The sequence below is a fragment of the Gouania willdenowi genome, unplaced genomic scaffold (genome assembly GCF_900634775.1).
Source record: "Gouania willdenowi unplaced genomic scaffold, fGouWil2.1 scaffold_311_arrow_ctg1, whole genome shotgun sequence".
In the NCBI taxonomy this organism is placed as follows: Eukaryota; Metazoa; Chordata; class Actinopteri; order Blenniiformes; family Gobiesocidae; genus Gouania; species Gouania willdenowi.
Genome location: NW_021145072.1, coordinates 40904 through 51921, shown reverse-complemented (window position 1 = coordinate 51921; position 11018 = coordinate 40904). Strand labels below are relative to the sequence as shown.

The following is an 11018-nucleotide window of genomic DNA, read 5'->3' as shown; positions in this document are numbered from 1 at the left end:
TTCAAATTAAGAGACAAGTCCAAATGAGAGACATTAGGTATTTATTTATTTTTGACTAGCTGTCTGTGACCCAACCAGTTCAGGTTCAAGACCCACTTTGAGCTCCGACCCACCAGTTGAGAATCGTTGACGTAGATTATCCAGTGTTTACCAGTTATAAAAATAAATAGATTTTTCAAGCCTTTTTCTTTATCTACAAACCTTTTCAAAATAAAATAGTACCATGCTGACTTTGTGAAAAATAGTAAATAACACAGTTTAAATAAATCCAGTGATGTTTGGTTGAACCTGAGGAATTATTTACATTTTATTTTTTATTGACAGATATTTTAACTTATTTTGAAAAACAACAGGTTTTGCCGCTGGGTGGCGCTGCTTTATATACTTGGGTTGGACGGACACGCCTCCGTTTCTTCTTCTCCGCTTTTCTCCTAGTTTAGAGCAAACATTCCTTTACACAGGTGGTCGTGATGATGTAGCTCAGCCTTCTTCATCATCATCATCATCATCATCATCACTGTCCGTCTTACTCATACTCAGCTTCACTTCCCTCCATAATATTTCTTCTTCTTCTTCTAGTTTAACGGTAGTCATCATCCAGCTCTGTCCGTCCTCCATTTCACTGCTTTGTTCCTGACTCTAGCTGGTTGCCAGATACAAACGACGATTCCCCGCATGAAATATGTTGAATATCCACAGAAATGCCCCAAAAACCATCTGTTCATCATCCAAATAAAACATAAATATCACCTTTAACCAACGTTAAACTGTTTGATCACTAAGTTAGTTATTTTATAATCTCACAATCAGCGGGAAAATACTCAACCTGGCAACCACTCAACTTTTGTGCTGACGTCACAACCAACTTTTTATAAACTTTATGACAAACCAGTCAGAATAAATGTGTTTAATGGTGATTTAAGAGTGAATAAAGTAGTTACAGCCTGAAGGATTTGGTCTGTGGATGATTTAATGGATTTTAGAAGAAATTTGTTGAGTATAAATTAATTCATGATTAAATTATGATGGTTTGTTCTCTGAAACAACAGCAAAAAATCTAATGAATAAATATTTAATGAGCAGTGAAAGTAAAGTCACTGTAGATCACATTAAATCAACAGTTGCTTTTACTTTATTTGAAAAAAAATGTTTATTAAAAAAGAGAAATAAATTATTTAAGCAGACATTGAACCATAATGTTTTTCTTCTTCCTTTGAAAATAAATATATTTTAAAAGTTATTAACTCTGATTTTAGTGAAAATATTTGGAAAACAGTTTTGCTTTGTTCAAGTCCCACTTGTTGTCCTGCAAACACCTGCAACACACAGACAGTGTTTACCAGTGAGCTGTGACATTCATCCTAGTCTGGTAGACGTCATTAGGAGAGGACACCTACTTCAGGGACCATTCCAGGTTCATGTCTGACTTCAGGGAGAAGGTGCTGAGCATCTCCTGCTGTGGGGCAGTGAGGGTGGGCACTGGGCTGGAGGAAGGGGGCGGGGCACAAAAGCTCTGCTGATCTGCTCCGTTGTAGCCATTCTGATGAAGAGCTGGTCGTTGATGATGCACAAACTGTTCAAGTATGAACGAGGACCACAGGGTTCAAAGGTTAGAGACTTTCTATGGTGTTAATATTACAGTAATATAGGTCACACCAAGGCTGTGTCCCTATAGTCCCTCCTATCTCCTTTCCTATCCACTGTCCTTTAACACCTGGAAGTGTTTAAGTGGTGGTTGTGATAAAAGAGCGTTTTCTGAGGAAAGGAGGCGTGGCCGTAGGATTATTACATCACCTAGTGGAAGTGCGTCTGATCGTCAAAACAAACGTGGTCACCTTTTCCTAACTCCTCTCCTAACACCTTTCCTTAACGCCATGACATCTTCCACAGGGTTAAGGAGAAGTGGATAGGAAAGGAGATAGGAGGGACTATTCAGACACAGCCTAAGCCTTAGTTCATCTTTAGTTTGACTGTGAGCAGGGTTTGGGGTCAATTACATTATTCAGTTACAATTACATCTTCAATTACTCATGTTCAATCATGATGACAGTTACATTTTATCCAATTACAATGATTTTTTTGTCCTCTGAAAGTCAGTTACAATTACATTCTCAATTACTAAAGTCCAATTACAATTAAACACAATTACTGATCCTGAAATAAATAACCTAATAAAAGTTAACACTAATACACTAAATATCTATCATCTCATTTATTTCCTATATATTACAAAGAAGCTTCCTAATCAATGAAAATATAGGTTTTAATATTTTTAAAATGATAAAATATGTGAAAGTTTGATATGAAACATATTGTTAACTACATATGTATAGAGCTGTACATATAGAACTGTAACATGGTTTACCAGTTTAGCCTTAAATTATAATTGACAATTTTTATAGAATTTTCATGGAAATTACAATTAATTAGTCAATTATCTGAACTCAATTACAATCTAATTACAATTATGACAGCAACAGAGTTAAAAAAAAAATGACAATTATAATTATGCTATAATTGTAATTAATGATCAATTAAGCAATTATAATTATATTGTTGCTACAATACAAACAGATGTTGGTTTGATATATTTATTAAAGTTGTTTGTTATTATTATAATTATTATTATCATTGATATGAGAAATAAATATGGTAATAACAGGAATATTTAGAGATTATATTATTTAATATTTACTACCACACAAGTCCCTTAACCCCGAACTGCTCCCCAGGCGCCGCAAAAATGGCTGCCCACTGGATGGGTTAAATGCAGAGGACAAATTCCATGTATGTAACAACATTACATGGCCAATTAAAGGAGAAAACCCTGATTTAATAATTTAATAACAATGGTTGTTGTGTAAAAGCATTAATGTTTATCATTTTATTTTATGGACAAATAAATATACATTAGGTAAATATAGGAATACACAGAAAACACATGTGGTGAAACAGTATTTACTGTTTGTTCATTCCAGTCATACTAGTGGAGGCAAGCATTATCTGAAGCTACAGCTGATAATGAGCACTTTGGTTTTACGTGTGTAACCTACCCAGAATCCACTGCTGGAACTGTGATGAAAACCTTGTAGATTCTTTAGATTTATCATCTACAACAACTGAAAAAGCCAGGAAAGCGTTAGTGAGAATAGATGAGTTGCAGTGGATCTTCTTAAAACCATGACGACTAAGATACTGACCTTCTTTGAAGACTCCGCCCACTGTGAATGACAGCAGCGTATTCTGTGAAAACAAAGCAGTTTGGCTGAGAGTGAACAACACAAATGATGTAACTCAGTGTGTGGCAGATCAGACGTGAACTCACTGTGTAGGCGTTTACGTCCACGGTGAAAGAGATGATGTCATGCTGGGTTTATGGCAGCTCGTTGAGGAACGTCACCACATTCAGTCGTGTGTGCTTCAGCAGATGGAAACGCATCACTAGGGCAGTTAAAAAACAAGACAAACATCAGGTGGGCTCCATCATTACTAGGGTTGGGTATCGGTTACTACTCGCTACTTTTTCAACACTTCTGGTGCTTAATCATTATTTTAAACTAACTTCAAAATATCAAAATGACCTTTTATTTCCAGAGCCAAATTTAACACATTTAACTAAACAAATAAACTATTATTAGATAAACTTCACATCAGCGTTTCCCACACATTCATTTATTTATGGTGGATAATGTCACGCACCTTCTTTCAGGCCATGTTTTGTGTATGTGCTACGGTTAGAAATGAGGCCATTGATCAATGATCTGAGCAGCGACAACAACGTCATGTGCATCAAGTAATGTGTGACACCGACATCTTTGTTCTTATCACCACCAATCACTGATGTCATTTCCTACTTATTGTTAGAAACGCTGTGAAGCGACATAGGGAAAAGTGTTAGAAACTCACTGTTGCAAAAAGCGCTGAATGTAGACGTTTAGCGTCATCAGAGCCAAAGCAGCTTCTCTGTGTGATCACATGGTCAACATTTAGCAGGAGAAATGAGACGTTCATTACAGAAAAGAAAAGGCTTGAATGTAAAAATATAGTGGCTTCTATATTCTTGTACTTTGACAAGTGACGTTTTGAACACAACAGACAATTCAGCATCACACTGACTAACCTTACAAGGTGGGAGAGTGGTGGGTGTGTCCACATCAAAGCCAATGGCTGGGGGGAGGTCCTTTCCATCCTGATGAGGGACAATACACAGTTTAGTACAAGTTGGAAAACATCAGTTCATCTGGTGAATATCTGGTGTTATATGAAACATAACATTCTCCTTAAAAACCACTGGAACAAAACACAAACTAAACTCAAGGTACCAGAACAAATCTAATCTGTGACCTCTGAACTAATCTGGTTGGTCCATGTGGATAAAAACAAAGTCAATAAATATATAGTGACTGGTACATCGTACTCAGGTCCAAAGCTGTAGAACTCATTACCACAGAACTTAAAACCATATCTGAGTTTAAAATGTTCACTTCTAGGGTTTAGTCTGAAAACAAACCAAAGTAAATAACACTGAGTCTGTGTGAATGTACGTGTGATGGTGTGTGTGTGTATGTGTGTGATTGAAAAAGTTTTATACAAATGTTGTATTCATGTGTAAAAAGGCCCAACCAGGGACATGAGCTGTGAATTAGCATTAGCTAGAAGCTCTTTATGCATCACATCAGCTGTAAACCTTTATTGTAACAATGTTGATTACATCATCCCTAAAAATAAAGAAATAAATATTTGGGGGAATAAAACTACTTAATTATTTGATGATTTTACATCTTGTAAACAACTACAATAAACTGTACTTATAGCTGCTAGATGTGATCTTTTTATTTATTTTTTTTTTTAATCAGATAAAGACATACTGTAGACCTCAGATTAATATACTCTAAATGTAAAAGGTTGAAATTGTTGCTTCAAAGTTAATTTCATTCATATCAGGATTTCTGAGTGGCTCGACTCGACAAACTTTCAAGCTGCAATTTCAACTTTTGTTATTATTTTGTCGTGCAATTGATGTTTGAGTTATGAATCTATGGAGGCCTACACCATGTCTTTGATCTGATAGATAATTATTGTTCACAGCAGCTTTAACACAACTGATAATTGACTAAAAGCCTTTAAACACTAAGGTCCTCTAGTATCAACACTATGGTGGTAGAAATGAAGCGTGAGTGACCATAAACTGCTGATGAATGAATGAGTGAGTAGACCTACCAACTTCAGAAGCTGAGGAACCTTCTGGCACACAGCACTGGTATGTAAACTAAATAGAAAAGCAGAAGAATTAGTGTGAGAATTCAAAGTTGACACAATAAGCTGTAAAACTCAGTAAGACCTGCTGCTCCACTAACACATTCATTTTGTTCACTGCAACACTGTGTAGAACAGCTGGGAGATCACATCTGCATTTAGAAACATCTGTTTCAATATGACCAGCACCAGGAAGGATTTCAGCTTCCTTATTGTTGAGTATACGCTAACATACATGTCTGACCATGTCCCAGGTTCACCTGAACGCCCACCCTGGAGTGTACTTACCAGCAGGTAAACTCACCCTCTACACACAGATTAGACGTGGCAAAGCAACACATACACAAACACGGTCGACCAGTTTGAGCTGAAAACTGCCAAACAAATGGTTTTTTCTAAAGAGAGAAGTGATACGCTGCTGGGAGAGAGGTGGTTACCACCAGTCTGGTCTTAACTCCTCCCACTCTGGTCAATATGCAGGACAACCAACGAGTCACCGTCACTCAAGAACAAAACAGAGTTTTTTTTATAAAAAATGTTTTTTTGAAGCAATGATCTTTTCATAAACTAGATTAATGAGAGTAAATGTAGCCTAAGAATGATTACAGTCTTCACTGCTCTCCCTTAGACTGAGCTTTGTGTACTGATCACAACCATCACAGGATTTTCAAGGGATTTTCCTGATCATTTTTCAGACAAAGGCGGAGCTTCAACCTTCCATCCAATCACATTTACATCTGCAGTTTAACATATTAGCCAAACTCTCCACTTCAATGAAAACAAGAGGCTTGTTTTAGGCCAACACCAGACTGTGAGTGGAGGCGGACGCTTTTTACGTCTTTGGCTTTCCACTGATTATGAGCCCCGCCCCCTCTTGACCTCAACCCAACAGCATCACCCGTAGAGTCCTGTTGTCTCCATCGTTCATGACTGCACGACATTGAAAACATTGCTTTCATTAGGTCTGGACTTCACTTTGATGATCTAACTTTTAAAGTATCCACAGTATATGAAGATACACAGATTGTTGCTGATTGTCGTACGACCGTTACCTGAGGAATGTTTTCTTCAATGATCTTAATGACGGCCTCCATATTTGTTTTCCTGTTTAAAACCACTTTGACACCAAGTCTGTTAAACAGATAAAAGTTTCAACATTCACGTCCACTTATGAAAGAATCCACAAGGTCATCATGAAACAACACAATTCTGAAGATTTTAAATATTTAAACCACATTTTAAGTAATAATAATAATACATTATGAAACCAACTGTAATCAATGAATAATAATTCTAACCACAATAATGTAAACTGTATATAAAAGTATCACCTGGTGCTTCCAGCCTGTTAACCCAGTAACACAAACCATTTAGATTGTGTTTTAAAAAGCAGTGATTGATAAATACTTCCACTATATAAAACAACACATTCACAATCCAAGGTGTTTCCTTTGAGATGTCAAAGGAAGTGGTCAACATTGTGAATAATCTAAGGCCAAAAGATGTGGTGTGGTTACCTGTATCTGTGTGAATACTGTTCAGATCCAAAGCTTGTTGTGATCCATCAAAACGTTTAGACATGCATTGTTAGAAAAGAGATAAAAAAACATCTTTAAAACAGTTTAAAAACATTCTTTTAAATCAGGGATGATCATAGTTAACTATTTAACCATTAACAGACAACAACTTTGACCAATTAATGCTAACATATTACTTTCTGCAAGTCCTAAAAAATAAGATGTACTATTGTATGTATTATTTTACATGGATATTAACATTTGGCTATGGTATTATTATTTAAAATAACTCAAAGTGTCCAGTAAATTCATAAACATCATTCTAATAATAAATGTTAAAGAAAGAAAGAAAGAAAGAAAGAAAGAAAGAAAGAAAGAAAGAAAGAAAGAAAGAAGTCTGAAGTCTTTGGTTACGAGTCCAAGTCAAGTCTCTACAAAATAAAAGTCTTCTGTCTCTTCTGGTTGTAATGAACCTTCTGTCATCTGCTGCTATCTGGTCTCTGAAGAATACTGCACAGTTATATCTAAGAAATTCAAAGTACTGACTGTATTATTATCACTCCTTTATGTATTAGCATACAGTACCAGTACTGATTAGTTGGTTATTACAGGCTATTACAATATCAATCTTTGATTTGTTTACTGCAGACTCAGCAGTCAGCGCTCCTTTTGTTGTTGGTACCGTCCAGTTTGAAGTTGTTGGAACCAAATGTGATGACTAATGGTACAGCTGCAGGTTGCACACCTTTGAACCAAGCAGCAGCCATGTTGAAAGTCTCAGGTCAATCTGAGCCTTAATCATTAAATCTGATCAGATTCAGTAAACCAGAGGTCTTCAACAGGGGGTCCGCGGAGGTACTGCAGGGGGGTCGCGAAAGTTTTGGTTGATTAGACATTTTCTTATATTCCCCCCCACAATTTTTTCAATAAATTGAAATGTCTTTAAATACACATTAACATGAATCCAACACACTGTAGTGAACAGATAAATGGAGGCAGAAGATGTCTTTCAGTCAGCAATGCACACGTTCAGCGACACACAGGAGCTCTTTCAAGCTGGGCACTGGTTCATTCACCTGTCCCATCAACAAGGAGGACCCACCCCTATCGCTGCTGTGCCAATCACGAGGTCGTAGTTGACACGCTATCTCTGTCAGGTTCCCCGTGATTGGCCGAGAGCCCAGTCTTCTGGAGCTCAACAGTGAGGTTAAAAAAGTGGGCGGTCACTCTTAAGCTATTATGCTAGCAGCTAGTGTTTATGTTTGGATCAAAAAAAATAAAAAATGAATCGTTTTGTAACACTACAAAAAAAACCCACAAGAGCAAAAGAGATAGGCCTACCCTCCACCTCAGAAACCGCAGGTGAAAATGAAAGTGACAGTGTACCTGCTGTAGGCCCCGCAGCTGTAAAGGGTAAGCGTAAAAGAGAGAAGACCCGAAAATATACAGACAATTATCTGAAGTTTGGCTTTACCTTCAAGGAGAGAGATGGCATTGAATTTCCAATGTGTGTCATTTGTTCTACTGTGCTGTCAAACGAGTCTATGAAGCCATCAAAACTGCAGCGTCACTTGGAGACAACCCACGGCCAAAAATGTCCATTTGAACAGCTTTTATGCAAAATATTGTTACATGCAATTTGACAGACATTGTTGATCTTGGCAGGTATCAGGTATGTTATGTTATGTTATGTTATGTTATGTTATGTTATGTTATGTTATGTTATGTTATGTGTATGAATGGCAGTAGCATGGCCACCCTACTCACTGTACCTTGCACATGTTTAAACTAAAAACAAGAATATATAAACCTGTGTGTTATTTGAATATCTTAGTATTTAATGCACAATAGTACATTTATACATGGCACTATAGGACCAGTTTAATATAAAACACAATTTTATACAATATATATAAGTAGGGGGTCCCCGCTCCATCTCTCCATCAGTTTGGGGGTCCTTGGCCTGGAAAACGTTGAAGACCCCTGCAGTAAACCATTGATGCCTGAGAGGAACTATAGTGACATTAATGTTGTTCTCATACATCTTTATATAATATATAAATAATTAAAAAGGAGCACTCAGAATAATCCATGTCACTACAACTTACATGTACCTTTTAATTGTATCTTTTATTTTTGACATACATTTAGTTAAAAACTAATATTTTCTTTAAGAAACTATAAATATTTCTAAAAAAACAGATTTTTAAAAATGTATTTTATAGGGCTCTACTTATCCACAGACATATTTGAGAGACACACACACCTTGCTTTATAAATATATACTGTAGTAAGAAACAGGATTGTGATAATTAAATATAATGTCTGGGTTAAAACATGTGGTATCATCTCCAACTGTGAACCACATTTTGAAAAAGCACGTCTTAATCACATTGGCTGGAGCGCTGCACATCTATTCATTATTATTGTATTACTGCTACTTTTTCATTTACAATGTATGAATTGAATGTTGTTTCAGGAATAATATGTATTCTTAGACAACATTTAATGAAAGTCAACACTTACTATTAAATGAAGTAATGATCAACATTGTCATCACTGATATACCAAGTATTTATAGATACATTTTATTTAGAACAGAAAGCAAAACAACTTCTGTCATGTTCATATCAGATGGTTTGGCTGCACTTGTTTCTGCAGGAGATGCTGCTGCTTTTTGTGTTTGTTGAAACCGTATTTCAAGATTGTGCCTTTTTGTAAGACTCTACGTTTAAGTATCGTTAATAAATGGCTTATAATATCACTTAAGTCATTATTTCAAAATTCCTCTCAACTTTTAACATTTTTTTTTTAAGCATGGTGGGCTTCACTACCCACAGACTTAGCATGTTTTCTGGGGCAAACCCTGGGTCAGGAACCAAAAGTGGGTCACGGACAACTGGTCAAAATAAATAAATACTTAAGTTAATGCCTCATGATGGACTTGTCTTTTATTTTGAAATAAACTTTTCTTTTGATAGGCATGCTGTTAAATGCATGCTGTACAGAAAAATATATAGATTTATATTTTTAAAAATATTATACGTGTGTTGTCGACAGTTATTTTTGAAAGACTAAAATTGGTTGGTTGAGTTCTAAAAAAAAAGTGGGTCGTGATTTAATGACTGTGGCAAAATGTGGGTCACAGGGTGAGACCAGTTGAGAACCTGGTTTACAGGATAATAGATGAAATGAATATTAATTACAGTATTGGTTATTTACAAACTTTAATAAAATATTAATAAAATAAAAAATAATAAACTGTATCTTTGTTAATATTTCTTCTGTATTACTGAGATGTTGTTGTTTTCATGGTACTACAGTTATTTTTTTTAAGTTATTACTAATTAATGACATTAATACTGGATATTTATGAAAACATAAATCAGATAAAGTATCTTCTTAACTATATTTGCTGTAGTAAATAGAGAGCCCTAATAAAGACTGTCCACAGGGTTATTGGTGTTATTGTTGACGCTTCCTTTGGGGGTGTGACTTTGTAGACGGTCCCTGCCCACTCCTTAGCTCATTAACATAAAGTGTGTTTTTCTGTAGTTTGTTCTCTGTGTTCCACTGAGTACACACAGGTTGTTCCACCTTTACATCGTCACATATTGATAGAGAAATGTGAGTGTGAATGAAGTGGGTCACCAGTTAAACTAGTCTCCAGTGTGTGTGTAACAGCGGATGAATGTGGTGAGTGAGTGAGTGAATGAATGGAAACACACGGAGTGTTCTAACCTCTTCCTTCACAGAGCACACATCTGAAAACTCCTCCGTTTCTTCTTCTCCGCTTTTCTCCATCTTTGGAGCAAACATTCCGTCCCACACATGGTCGGGATGACGAAGCTCCTCCAGCACAGCTTTCCTCCTGCAGCCTTCATCATCATCATCATCACTGTCCGTCTTACTCATACTCAGCTTCACTTCCCTCAATAATATTTGTTCCTTTTCCTCTTCTTCTTCTAGTTTAACGGTAGTCATCATCCAGCTCTGTCCGTCCTCCATTTCACTGCTTTGTTCCTGACTCTAGCTGGTTGCCAGATACAACCGACGATTCCCCGCATGAAATATGTTGAATATCCACAGAAATGCCCCAAAAACCATCAGTTTATCATCCAAATAAAACATAAATATTACCTTTAACCAACGTTAAACTGTTTGATCACTAAGTTAGTTATTTTATAATCTCACAATCAGCGGGAAAATACTCAACCTGGCAACCACTCAACTTTTGTGCTGACG

At 36.3% G+C, this 11018-nt stretch overlaps 1 long non-coding RNA gene across 6 annotated transcripts; it reads right to left on the bottom strand.

The window, feature by feature from the left end:
• Nucleotides 1-1286: 1286 nt before the first annotated feature.
• On the bottom strand, nt 1287-10529 carry LOC114459428 (uncharacterized). 6 transcript variants are annotated; one of them, XR_003673345.1, is made up of 10 exons: nt 6774-6794; nt 6309-6387; nt 5221-5269; nt 4121-4189; nt 3907-3963; nt 3326-3441; nt 3201-3243; nt 3054-3119; nt 1398-1573; nt 1287-1316 (listed from the first exon to the last, which is right to left on the bottom strand). It is a non-coding gene; the product is annotated as an uncharacterized LOC114459428 (long non-coding RNA). The 6 variants fall into 6 exon arrangements; XR_003673347.1 differs by lacking the exons at nt 6309-6387; nt 6774-6794 and adding an exon at nt 10515-10529; XR_003673348.1 differs by lacking the exon at nt 3907-3963.
• Nucleotides 10530-11018: the final 489 nt, after the last annotated feature.